Below are 11,217 nucleotides of genomic sequence, written 5' to 3' on the forward strand. Positions count from 1 at the left end.
TTTTTCATCGAATTTCTGAGGTTTTTTAAATGCTAATTTCTAACTATCACATGCCTGAAACCTATGTTTTTTTCAGTGAATTTCAAAGGTTTTTTAAATGCTAATTTCTAACTATTACGTGCCTGAAACCTATGGTCTTTTCAGTGAATTTCAAAGGTTTCTTAACTGCTAATTTTGAACTGTAACATGCCTGAAACCTATGGTTTTTTAAGTGAATTTCTAAGGTATTTTAAATGCTAGTTTCTAACTATGCCTGCAGAAGTAGGACATGTGAAGAAAGAAGAAAAAACGCATAGAAAGAAGCAAAATAAATACAGAAAGTAGCGACAGAAGTCCACAAAGACGAAGAATAGTGCAGGAAGAAGCAAGAAGTGCAGAAAAAACAAACAGAGGAGCAGAAAGAGGCCTTGTTGCAAAATCATCCTATGCCCACAACTTTTTCAGACGGGTACTGGTGGTACCTGACTATGACTAACCAGGCCTAGAGCCAGTGCTATGCTGAAAGACACTTAGATTACAGTCAAAACACCTACCTACACTAGAGAACACAATGCGTTGTGGTACCTCTGTGATTAGCATGACCTCCTTTGTAAGGCCCTAGTACATAATAGGGCAGGGGGATTAAAACTACCTCCCAGTCAGGTGCAGAAATATGCTACTTTAACTAGTAGTTGCATTTGCAGAGTGGTGGAGAAAGGATGATAGGTGTCCAACCAACGCTCAGGAATTCCGCAGCATAGGACTTACAGGAGATACCAGGAGGGGTTCTTAGCCCCAATCTCCCTGAGGACTAAATTGGATTTCATTCCCCATTCCGTAATCTGCCACGAGTAACGTTTGCAGAGTGATAGAGAAAGGGGGCCATGGCCTCCGAAGACGTCTTAGCAATTCTACTTTGTGGGACTTACTGGAGGTAACAACAGGGTTAGTTGGCCCCCAAGGACATCCTTGGGGGCCAACTTCCCAAGCTATTACCTCCATTCAGTCCCACACAGCCGCATTGGTAAGTACTCGTACCACGCCATGCCCACTTTGCCCACCACTCTACAAACGCACTCGCTGGGACGCTCTTGGATGGGGATTGAAGTCCCCTTCACTCCTGGGGATCCTTTAGGTTCCAAGTAGCCTACCTTTTACCTCCAGTAAGCCCCACGCAGTGGGATTGGTGAGAGGTAGAAAAAGGCCATGCCCCCTTTCTCCACCACTCTGCAAACGCGCCCCCTGGCACATTGTAATTTGAGGGATTAAGTCCCCTTGAATCCTGAGGATCCCTGGGGTCCAACTAGCCCAGCAGGTACCTACAGTGAGATCCACAGAGCTGCGTTGCAGAGAGGTGTAAAAAAGGGCATGATCTGGACCACCTCTCTGTAACGCAGGCCTGTGGCACCTACTGGAGGTACCTGGTGGACTAGTTGGCCCAAGGGGCCCTCAGGATTGAAGGGGAATTAATTCTGCATCTTAAAACGTGCCACAGGATGTATTTCAACACATGTCACCTCAAGCCCCACCCCTCCCTTCACCACTGTGCAAACGCGCCCCATGGCGCTTTTCAGTTGGGGGATTAAGTCCCCTTGAATCCTGAGGGTCCCTGAGGTCCAACTAGACCACCAGGTACCCCCAGTAAGCGCTACAGAGCTGCATTGCTGGGAGGTGTAAAAAGGGGCATGGCCTGGACCACCTCTCTTGCAAAGCAGGCTTGTGACACTTACTGGAGGAACCTGGTGGGCTAGTTGGCCCCAGGGGCCCTCAGGATTGAAGGGGAATTATTCCCCAACTGAAAACGCACCACAGGAAGTATTTCAACACATGTAACCTCAGGCCTCTCTCCCTCCTTTCACCACTGTGCAAACGCGACCCATGGCGTGTTTTCAGTTGGAGGATTAAGTCCCCTTGAATCCTGAGGTTCCCTGGGGTCCAACTAGCCCACCAGGTACCTCCAGTAAGTGCCACAGAGCTGCGTTGCAGAGAGGTGTAAAAAGGGGCGTGGCCTGGACCACCTCTCTTGCAACCAGGTCTCTGGCACTTACTGGAGGTACCTGGTGGGCTAGTTGGCCCCAGGTGCCTTCAGGATTGAAGGGCAATAAATTCCCCAACTTAAAATGCACCACAGAGCGTGTTTGCACACATGTCACCTCAGGCCCGCCCCCCCCCCCTTTACCACTATGCAAACGCGCCTGTGGTGCTTTTTAAGTTGGGGGATTAAATCCCCTTGAATCCTGAGGGTCCCTGTGGCCCAACTAGCCCATCAGGTACCTCCAATAAGGGCCACAGAGCTGCGTTGCAGAGAGGTGTAAAGAGGGGCGTGGCTTGGACCACATCTCTACAACGCAGCCCTTTGGCACATTTTGGAAGTACTTGATGGGCTGGTTGGCCCTCAGGGGCCCTCAGGATTGAAGGGAAATTAATTCCCCAACTTAATACGCGCCACAGGGCGTGTTTGCACAAATGTTACCTCAGCCCCTCCCTTTACCACTGTGCCCATGTGCCTCGTGGTGCATTTTAAGTTGGGGGATTAAGTCCCCTTGAATCCTGAGGGTCCCTGGGGCCCGACTAGCCCATCAGGTACCTTCAGTAATTGACACAGAGCTGCGTTGCAGAGAGGTGTAAAAAGGGGCATATCCTGGACCACCTCTCGGCAAAGCAGACCTCTGAGCTTTTTGGAGGTACCTGATGGGCTAGTTGGCCCCCAGTGGCCTTCAGGATTGAAGGGAAATTAATTTCTAAGCTTAAAACATGTCACAGGGCGTATTTGCTCACATGTCACCTCAGGCCCCCCTCCCTTCACCGCTGTGCAAACGATCCCTGTGGTGCGTTTGAGATTGGGGGATTAAGTCCCCTTGAATCCTGAGGGTCCCTGGGGTCTAACTATCCCACCAGGTACCTCCAGTAAGCTCCACAGAGCTGCATTGCAGAGAGGTGTAAAAAGAGGCATGGCCAGGACCACCTCTCTGCAACACAGCCCTGTGGTGCTTATTGGATGTACCTGCTGGGCTAGTTGGCCCCTAGGGACCCTCAGTATTGAAGGGGAATTAATTCCCCATTGTAAAATGCGCCACAGGGTGCGTTTGCCGAGAGTTTCTGTGTGGGGGCGGGGCCTCCGGCACCATCCTTTGTTTTTTTTTGTTTTTTTTTTTTTAGAAGGGGAGCTGTCTGGCCCCCCTTCTTTTTATTTTTTCTGGGCCCTGGGGAACCCATCCCCCAGGGCCTTACCAGTATTTTCAAAATTTTAATGGGAAGGGGGCAATGTGGACCCCTCTTCCATGGCTAATTCCAGCCCAGGTGACCCCATCCCCTGGGGCATGGTCACATAAATTCTCATTTTTTCTTATGGAGGGGGCTGCGTGGCCCCCTTCCTGAGGCCTATTCTAGCCTTAGGGACCCCATCCCCGGGGCCTGTGCCTCTTCATTGGGGACCTGGGGGGGAGCCCACTGTCCCTACCAGCTCCTGTCATCCAGCCGGAGCCGCAATTGCTTTTCCACATGGGGAGCTGCTGACGTGCAGCTTCCCGCGTGGAAAAGCAATCTGGTTTGAATTTTGGATGAGAGAGCAGGTTTCCTGCTCTCTCTTCCAAAATCCAATCCAAGTTTGCTATGACAGGACGGAACTCCCCCCCTGTCATAGCAAACTGCAGCGTCCCAGAGGTGGGCACCCTGAGACACTGCAGGAGCCGGCCCTGGGGGAATGGCGGTCCCCAGGACCATCACTGGCTCCAGGAGGGGGCTGCGTGGCCCCCTCCCAACGTGTGTGTAGCCCTGAGGAGGTGGTGGTCCCTAGGGCTTGGGGGTCCATAACGGACCCCCGCATTTGAATAATTAGTGCCTCGGGGAGGTGGCAGTCCCTGGGGTGTGTGGGGGTAAATTAAAAAAGAAGCCCGGTAGGTGACGGTCCCCTGGGCTGCGGTGGGCTGGGGGCCACCCCGCAACTCAATTATCTTGCCCCGAGGAGGTAGCAGACCCCGGGGCAGTGTGGGGGGATTGGGGCCTACCCACACTTTTTCTTTCACTGCCCCGGGACCTGGCCCACCCGTGGGCTAAATATTGACGAAGTGCCGGAGCCAGAGCTTCGTTTTTTTTATTTTCGCGGCAGGATCCAAAGACAGCGGACCTTCCCAAATGGCATGACTCCTCGGCCTTACAATAGCTGAATGTTGGAAGACGTGGCAACCAAGTATGTGTGAAGGAGGTAAGTCACCCATCAATAACAATGCACACAATCCCAAGTGTAGGGGTGATGTGCTGGACAGACCTCACTATGCAGAGCACAGACCTCTCCATGTGTACATATACAGCTCGTGCTTGTAGTGTTGTGGGCAGTGGACGCAACAATGTTACCTCAGGCAGTGGGGAAGATCTCGCTCATGCAGCTGTGTCGTCCCCCCCCCTGTAAACAGAAGCGGACGCAGAGTGGGCTGGTCCAACATAGGCACTCCAGTGTACGAGTGTGAATACATAGGCCTGGGCTCTGGGCGTGGTTCACTTCTGGGAAGGCCCTCACCCTGCCACAAGGCCGCCGCCAGGACCGCCGGCCTCCTCAACACAGACCTCCTGCGAACCCAGTGGCACAGCACCGCAGAGTTATGCCTGTACAGGCTACTGCCTTCGATGTACACTGCAGACAGCAGGGCTCACAATTCAGATTGAGTCATGATTGCAGATGATGCAGTCCAGTAGGCAACAGACATTGCTGCCGGTGTGGCCCTTCCGGGACCCGCATCATCGCTGGCTGTGCACACGCTGAGTGCTTCAGGTGCCACTAACACTGTGCACCACAAGTCACTGCCACATAGCGTTATTAAGGCAGAATTCATTAGGCAAAAGACATAGCTCCCAGTGCGGACAACCCGGACCACACATCATTGCAGGCTGCGTACACGCTGAGTGCCTTAGGTGCACTAACTGTGCAGCTCAACTCAACGCTACGTGGCTGTGGGCCCTTGCTGACCATTGCCTCCGGCCTACACTGCAGACAGCAGGGCTCACAATTCAGATCGAGTAGCGATTGCAGATGACACAGTCCAGTAGGCAAAAGATATTGCTCCCAGCGCAGCCTGCCCGGACCATGCATCATCGCTGGCAGCGCACACGCTGAATGCTTCAGGTGGCACTAACTCTGTGCAGCTCAAGTGAACGCCACGTGGCTGTTGATCCTTGCCGACCGTTGCCTCCGGCCTACACTGCGGTCAAAAGGGCTGACTCCCATCTGACTGCAAAAGAGAGCATTTGATTGGTTCATAATGTTTTCCATTCTATCAGTTGAAGGACCCCACCTATTTTAGTCATTCTCTCTGCTGCTTCAAAGGAGAGACACATGTTGTGTTTTTGCAGCTGGTCAGTAAATGGGTGTTTTTTGGAATGATTTGGAGATGGCTTCTTCCAATCCTCAGCAAGAACATACTTCTGATGAAGAAGAGATAGAAGAACAACCTCCCAAAAACAGACCAGAATACATTGTGTGGAAATGTTTCACCATCCCCGATGGTGAAAAGAGAGTCAACGCAAGGAAAGTCAGTTGTAGTCTCTGTCCACGGATTTTGTGTAGAGGTAGTGACAAAAAATACTCTTGTGGCACGTTTAGCATGTACAAGTACCTCCACACAATCCACCCAAAACATTTTGCACTGGAGCAGATGTGACGTGCACAACAAAATATACAACAAGGTGACCAGGGAGCTGGTCCCAGCAGTTCAGGAGCGTCAAGTACATCATGTTGAGGGCCGGACATACACTATGGGCTCTTGCTGACCGCTGCCTCCAGCCTACACTGCGGTCAGCAGGGCTGACAATACAGATGGAGTCACGTTTGCAGATGACGCAGTCCAGTAGGCAACAGACATTGCTCCCAGTGCGGCCTTTCCACGCATCATTTCTGGCTGCGCACACACTGTGTTCTTCAGGTGCCACTAACTCTGTTCAGCTCAACTCAATGCCACGTGCCTGTGGGCCCTTGCTGACCACTGCCTCCAGCCTATACTACGGTCAGCAGGGCTGACAAGCCAAATAGTCCAGAAGCCTACATATTTCGACAATGTATTCCATACATATTTCATCTTTTGTTCCATACACCTACATTGCCGTCAGCAGGGCTCACAATTCGAATTCAGTCTTGATTTATTAATTGCAGAGTCCAGTAGACAACAGCCATTGCATCCACTGCGGTCTGCCCGCACGACGCATCATTGCTGGCTGAGCACACGCTCAGTGCTTCATCTGCCATTAACTCTGTGCAGCTCAAGTCAATCCCACATGGCTGTGGGCCCTTTCTGACCCTTGCCTCCGGCCTACCCTGTGGTCAGCAGGGCTCACAATTCATATTTAGTCACTATTGCACATTACGCAGTGCAGTAGGTAAAAGACATTGTTCGCAGTGCGGCCCGCTCGGACCACGCATCATCGCTGCCTGCACACACACTGAGTGCTTCAGGTGCCACTAACTCAGTGCACCAAAAGTCACCACCATGTGGCCTTATTGAGGCAGAATTTATTAGGCAAAAGTACACCTGTTTCAGGCTAATATTTAATATAACCTTGTGTGGAGTAGCTTTTCTGGTGTACCTCGTATGTTGTTGCTGTGTGCGTGTTGCGCAAATACTTTACACATGACCTCTGAGATAAGCCTGACTGCTCGTGCCAAGCTACCAAGGGGGTTATCTTTGGCATGTAACTTCCTTGCCCTGACTAGAGTGCTGGTTTCTGCCTGCCTGACTTTGGTGCAAGCCTTAGCCAACCAGAAATCCCATTTCTAACATTGGTGGTCAGCGGTGAGGACAGGACTTGCGTTTGCACAGAACCCCAGCGACAACTGATTACACTACAAGCTCTGCATTTAAGATAGTCACATGTATGGGGATTATTGTTTCTGATTTTGTTTAAGTATCATTCTTTGAAATGTGTTTTCGTGTTGCACTATGAGTTGGGTGTCCCGTCAAGGACAGAAACAAGAGAATCTGGAGGAGTGACTGCCCTTGTGCAGATTGTTATTTTCTTGGGTTGGCCTGAAGCTGAAGGAGTTTTGTACTGCCCTTGTGCAAACTGCTATGTATGGGGTTGGCCTGCAGCGCAAGCCAAAGGAGTTGTTACTGCCCCTGTACTGTCTGCTATTCTTTGGTTTGGCCTGAGGCTGAAGAAGTTGTACTGCCCCTGTGCTGTGTTATTTCTAGGTTTGGCCTACAGTGCTAACTTAATTGGCATGGAGTAACCGGCATGGGAGGGTAGATAATCCCCTAAGTGCTGTTTTAATTTTCTGGTATCCCCAGTAGGGTGGGATCCAGTGGTGGCAACAATATATGCAGGTAGTCCCATTCCCAGTTCCCAGAGTATGGTACCTGGTTTCCGGTTAAGAGGAGGACAGGTTGAGCTTCAGGGGCAGTAAGATGCTGTCTCACCAGTCTTGTGGGGGAAGTGTGGATGAATGTGGTGATGCACTGGACGTTTGAGTGATTGATTAGCACAGTAAATGGTGTTAAAGGGCTGTTCAGAATGTTTGTCAGACCGAACATGCCCTGTAATTGTTTTCCGAAGTCACGCCAACACCTATTGGATTGTGTAAGTTCTTTGGTTCTAGGGAGCTTGCATTGGGGAGGGATACTAGAAGAATGGTGCAGGTGTCTTCCAACCCAGAGTGGTGGAAGTGGTTCAGAGTAGCCCAGCTAGGTGACCTTGTAAGTGAGGAGGTTGCAAGGCCTCACATCCTGTCCCGCAGGGGAAGGTGTGAGACTGGCCCGTATTCCGAGCCTCAACCTCAGTCTCCAGTACTGGATGGTTCTTAGAGGGTACACCAGGTAGGGAGCCTAGTCTGTCATATCGGGCCGTTCTTTGAGGGGAATCTCCCTATGTTAGGTGAGCTGGGAGTGTCTGTAATGAGTCCTCCATCAGTTCTGGTGTCTGGCAGTGCCACTCCTAAATGGAGGGTGCAAAGGTCCAGATTGAGGGGTGACAGGGGGAAAGAGTATCCAGTGGAAGAACCATTGGGTTAGGGGCCAGCCAGAAGGGCTGAGTCACCAACGATTGGCCATGGTGATGCCACTTCTGTCAATGGGCATCTTCGTGCACTGTTGGAGAGACAGGAGGTCACAAGCTTTGCGCCAGGCAGACTGTCACACTACACATTACGTATGTGTCACCCTTGGGGGGGGGGCATGCGTGTTCCCCGAGAAAGTCCTGGTTCATCAGGCATCTGACCAAAGGGTACTGTCCCAGGGTTGGGGGGCCAGGAGCAGGTGTTTTCCTGACCTAGATGGCGGGCCATCTGTAATCAGTGCCCTGACCAGTTTGCCTTCTAGGGGTACCACTCCAGAGGGGTGCAGCAGGCCTAGCTGGGATCTTTTGGGTCCCTGGCTGAGTGTGGTAGTTCCACCCTCGGATCAGGTGGGGCCCATCTTAAGTGGAGGGACCCTGCTCTTCAGAAGGAAGGGTATAGGGCTCTGGAAGGGGTGCAGAGGGAGGGAGTCGTCCCAGGTGGTAGACCAGTTGATAGAGAGAGATCATGAACTGGTGGTAGAGTTGTGTTCTGATGGGTGCTTCTCCTGGGAGAGTGCGGCATCCCAGAAGTTGAGGTAGGGTGCGGAGACGCTTCACCCGTGACCTCTGGTCAGCCTGGGGGTGCGGACCCTAGGTTGAAGAATCGGTGGTAGTTTGGAACTACACTGAGAGGGAGAGTAGAGATTGGCTATTATGTGCCAGGGGTTACTGCCCCCCCCACTCTGTGCTTTGGGAAGGACCAATGACATCTGGATGGCCTAGGGCCTGTTCCTGGCCGTGGACAACTAGGGAGTACCAGTGGGGTAGCCTAATTGGGCCTGAGAGGTATTTTTTTTCAAAGAGACCCACGTGGGTTCAGAGTGGCGTAGAACTGGAGGGTGTCCCTGCAGTGCCGGCCTGCGCCCGAAGCAGGGAAGCCCATCAAGGTAGTGATTGGTCTACCCTGCATTTTGGCTGGAAGGGGGTTGTGTTGGACTTGGCTCTTTTTGCAGGTTGACCCTAATCTTTTTGCATTTCTCCCAGCCTTTTTCTCTGTGTAGTGGTAGTGGTTTTAGGCCTCTGGACACTTTATCACTGTGACCCAGTGTAAAGTGCGTGTACTCTGTGGTACATTTAGTGAGAGGGGCCTGCCCTCCTATAGGAATGCATGAGGGATTCCCTGCTCAGTGTTTGTCAGTGGTAATTCTTGTTATGAGAGTAGCAGTATGGTCAAGGCTGGTATGTATGGAATTATGAGAATAAATGCTGCGCAATGGTGTGCGCTGATTTATTATGTCTATGAGAGAAATGCCACTTTTAGAAGTTGGTATTTCTGTGTGCTATGTGTTTGCCTGCCTGATGTGAATTGCATGTCTGGTTTTCGAGGGACAGGGCAGGCTGAGCCAGACATGGGTTGAATAGAGAGATCTGCAGTTGGATTACGGGAGGGGTGACTATTTGATCTGAGCAGGGCTGTGCCTGACAAGGTGAATGATGGCTCCACCTCCCACTGTGCGCCTGATGGCAAACCCCCTCTTCCACAAAACGCAGGATGCAGCCTTGTAAACAAAGTGCTCCAGGACCACACCGAACTAGTTCTAGCTGTGTTAATTGACTTGTGACTATTGAGAACAAAGACTTTTGGTAGTATGTAAGTAAAGGGGCTGTGACCCCATGAAATTGTTCAGTTTGTGTTCCTGAATCCTGTCGGGGCGTGCTGCTGCTGGGGACTGGAGGGGGCTGCCATGAGGGCTTGCCTCCCTGGCCCTGCATTGCCCCTTGATCCCTAAGGGAACTTTTTGTTTGAATGTTTTGTTACTCATGATCCTCCAGGACCTTAGAGGAGCTTATGCTGCATTCTGAACCCTGGGAGTGCTTTATTTTCATTTCCCCAGAAAGAAGAGCATGGGCTGCGCAGCACGGCTCTGCCCTCCCTTTTAGAGGGAACCCCCCATGAGGGATTCCCCTGTGAGGCTGCCGGGAGCGGGTGCCCACCCCGCTTATTGATCGTGATTGTGGGTGCCCAGCCTGCATTATGGAGCCCATGGTAGCGGGAGCCTACCGCGCATTAGATTTTGAATTATGAGGGAGCCTACCCCTCATCACCGCCGCAACCCAAGGGAAATCACCGCCGCAGCCCGAGCCGCAAACAGGAAGTCAGGCATGTCTGCCTGGGACAGGAGAGGGGCCTGCAACAGATGTCTGGGAGCTCGGCTGCAGGTAAAAAGGAGGGCGGGAGCCTACCCTGCCTCCATGAGCACCAATGGCAAGTCCTGGGTCCTAGGAGGGGGCCCGGGTGAAGAGGAAAGCTGCAGAGGCCGCCGATGGCCGCGCTGTGCTCCCGTGAAGGAAGAGAGAGCCGCACGGTGTGCTAACTACAGCACCAGGGGCCCAAGGCACATTGCGGGTGCCTGCTCATCCTGCCGCATTCAGAGAGAGAGAGAGAGAGCCCCCGAGGAGTGGGGTCTCCCCTGTGCATGCCGCCCGACCGGAGAAGCATAGTCCAGTGAGTGGAGCATGGTGGGGGGGAGTGTGTGGGTGTAGAGGCAAGCTATCGGTGCCTACCCCCCAGAGCTATTCTCCAAGGCACGGAGGTGACAGTGGCCTGTTTCCCTGAGCAGACCCGCCATTGTGGGACACTGCAACACCTGACATATTTGTTTCCAGAGCCCATGGGGCTCCAATGTTGGGTATTTTTAGTTTAAGAGCCTGTGTGGCTCCAACGACTGGCATTATGATTATTGAAGGGCTCAGAGGGGCCTGTGCTTTCCCCCATGTGTCCATTTGTCTCCAGCTGCCCTGCTTGCGCTGCTCAGTTATTGATCTGGGTTCCTTGGGTTCTTGGTGAACCTACAAGTTCCATATATCCCCACAACCAGAAAGGTCCAGCGGATGTAATGGTATATTGCTTTCAAAACGTTGTCATACTTAGAAGAATTTACAGGTGAAAATGTTGGCACGCATGGCTGTTTTTTAACTCATTTTCAATGTTTCCTATTTTCAGCTGTTAGTTTCTATAAAAGAAAACCTTGAAGGATCTACACAAATGACCCAATGCTGAATTCAGAATTGTGTCTACTTTATTGCTTTCATACCCCATTCTACAATGGACTGGAAGGAGGTTGAAAGCACACAAAAATTGCAAAAATAGGTTATGTCTCAGTAAAATGCCAAAACTGTGTAAAATATTTTGGTTTTCTGACAGTCCCCAAAAGCTGGGAAGATGGTGATTTCAGCACCACAATCTTTTTGGTGAAACCA

Source organism: Lissotriton vulgaris, chromosome 4_1, assembly GCF_964263255.1.
Source record: "Lissotriton vulgaris chromosome 4_1, aLisVul1.2, whole genome shotgun sequence".
Classification (NCBI taxonomy): Eukaryota; Metazoa; Chordata; class Amphibia; order Caudata; family Salamandridae; genus Lissotriton; species Lissotriton vulgaris.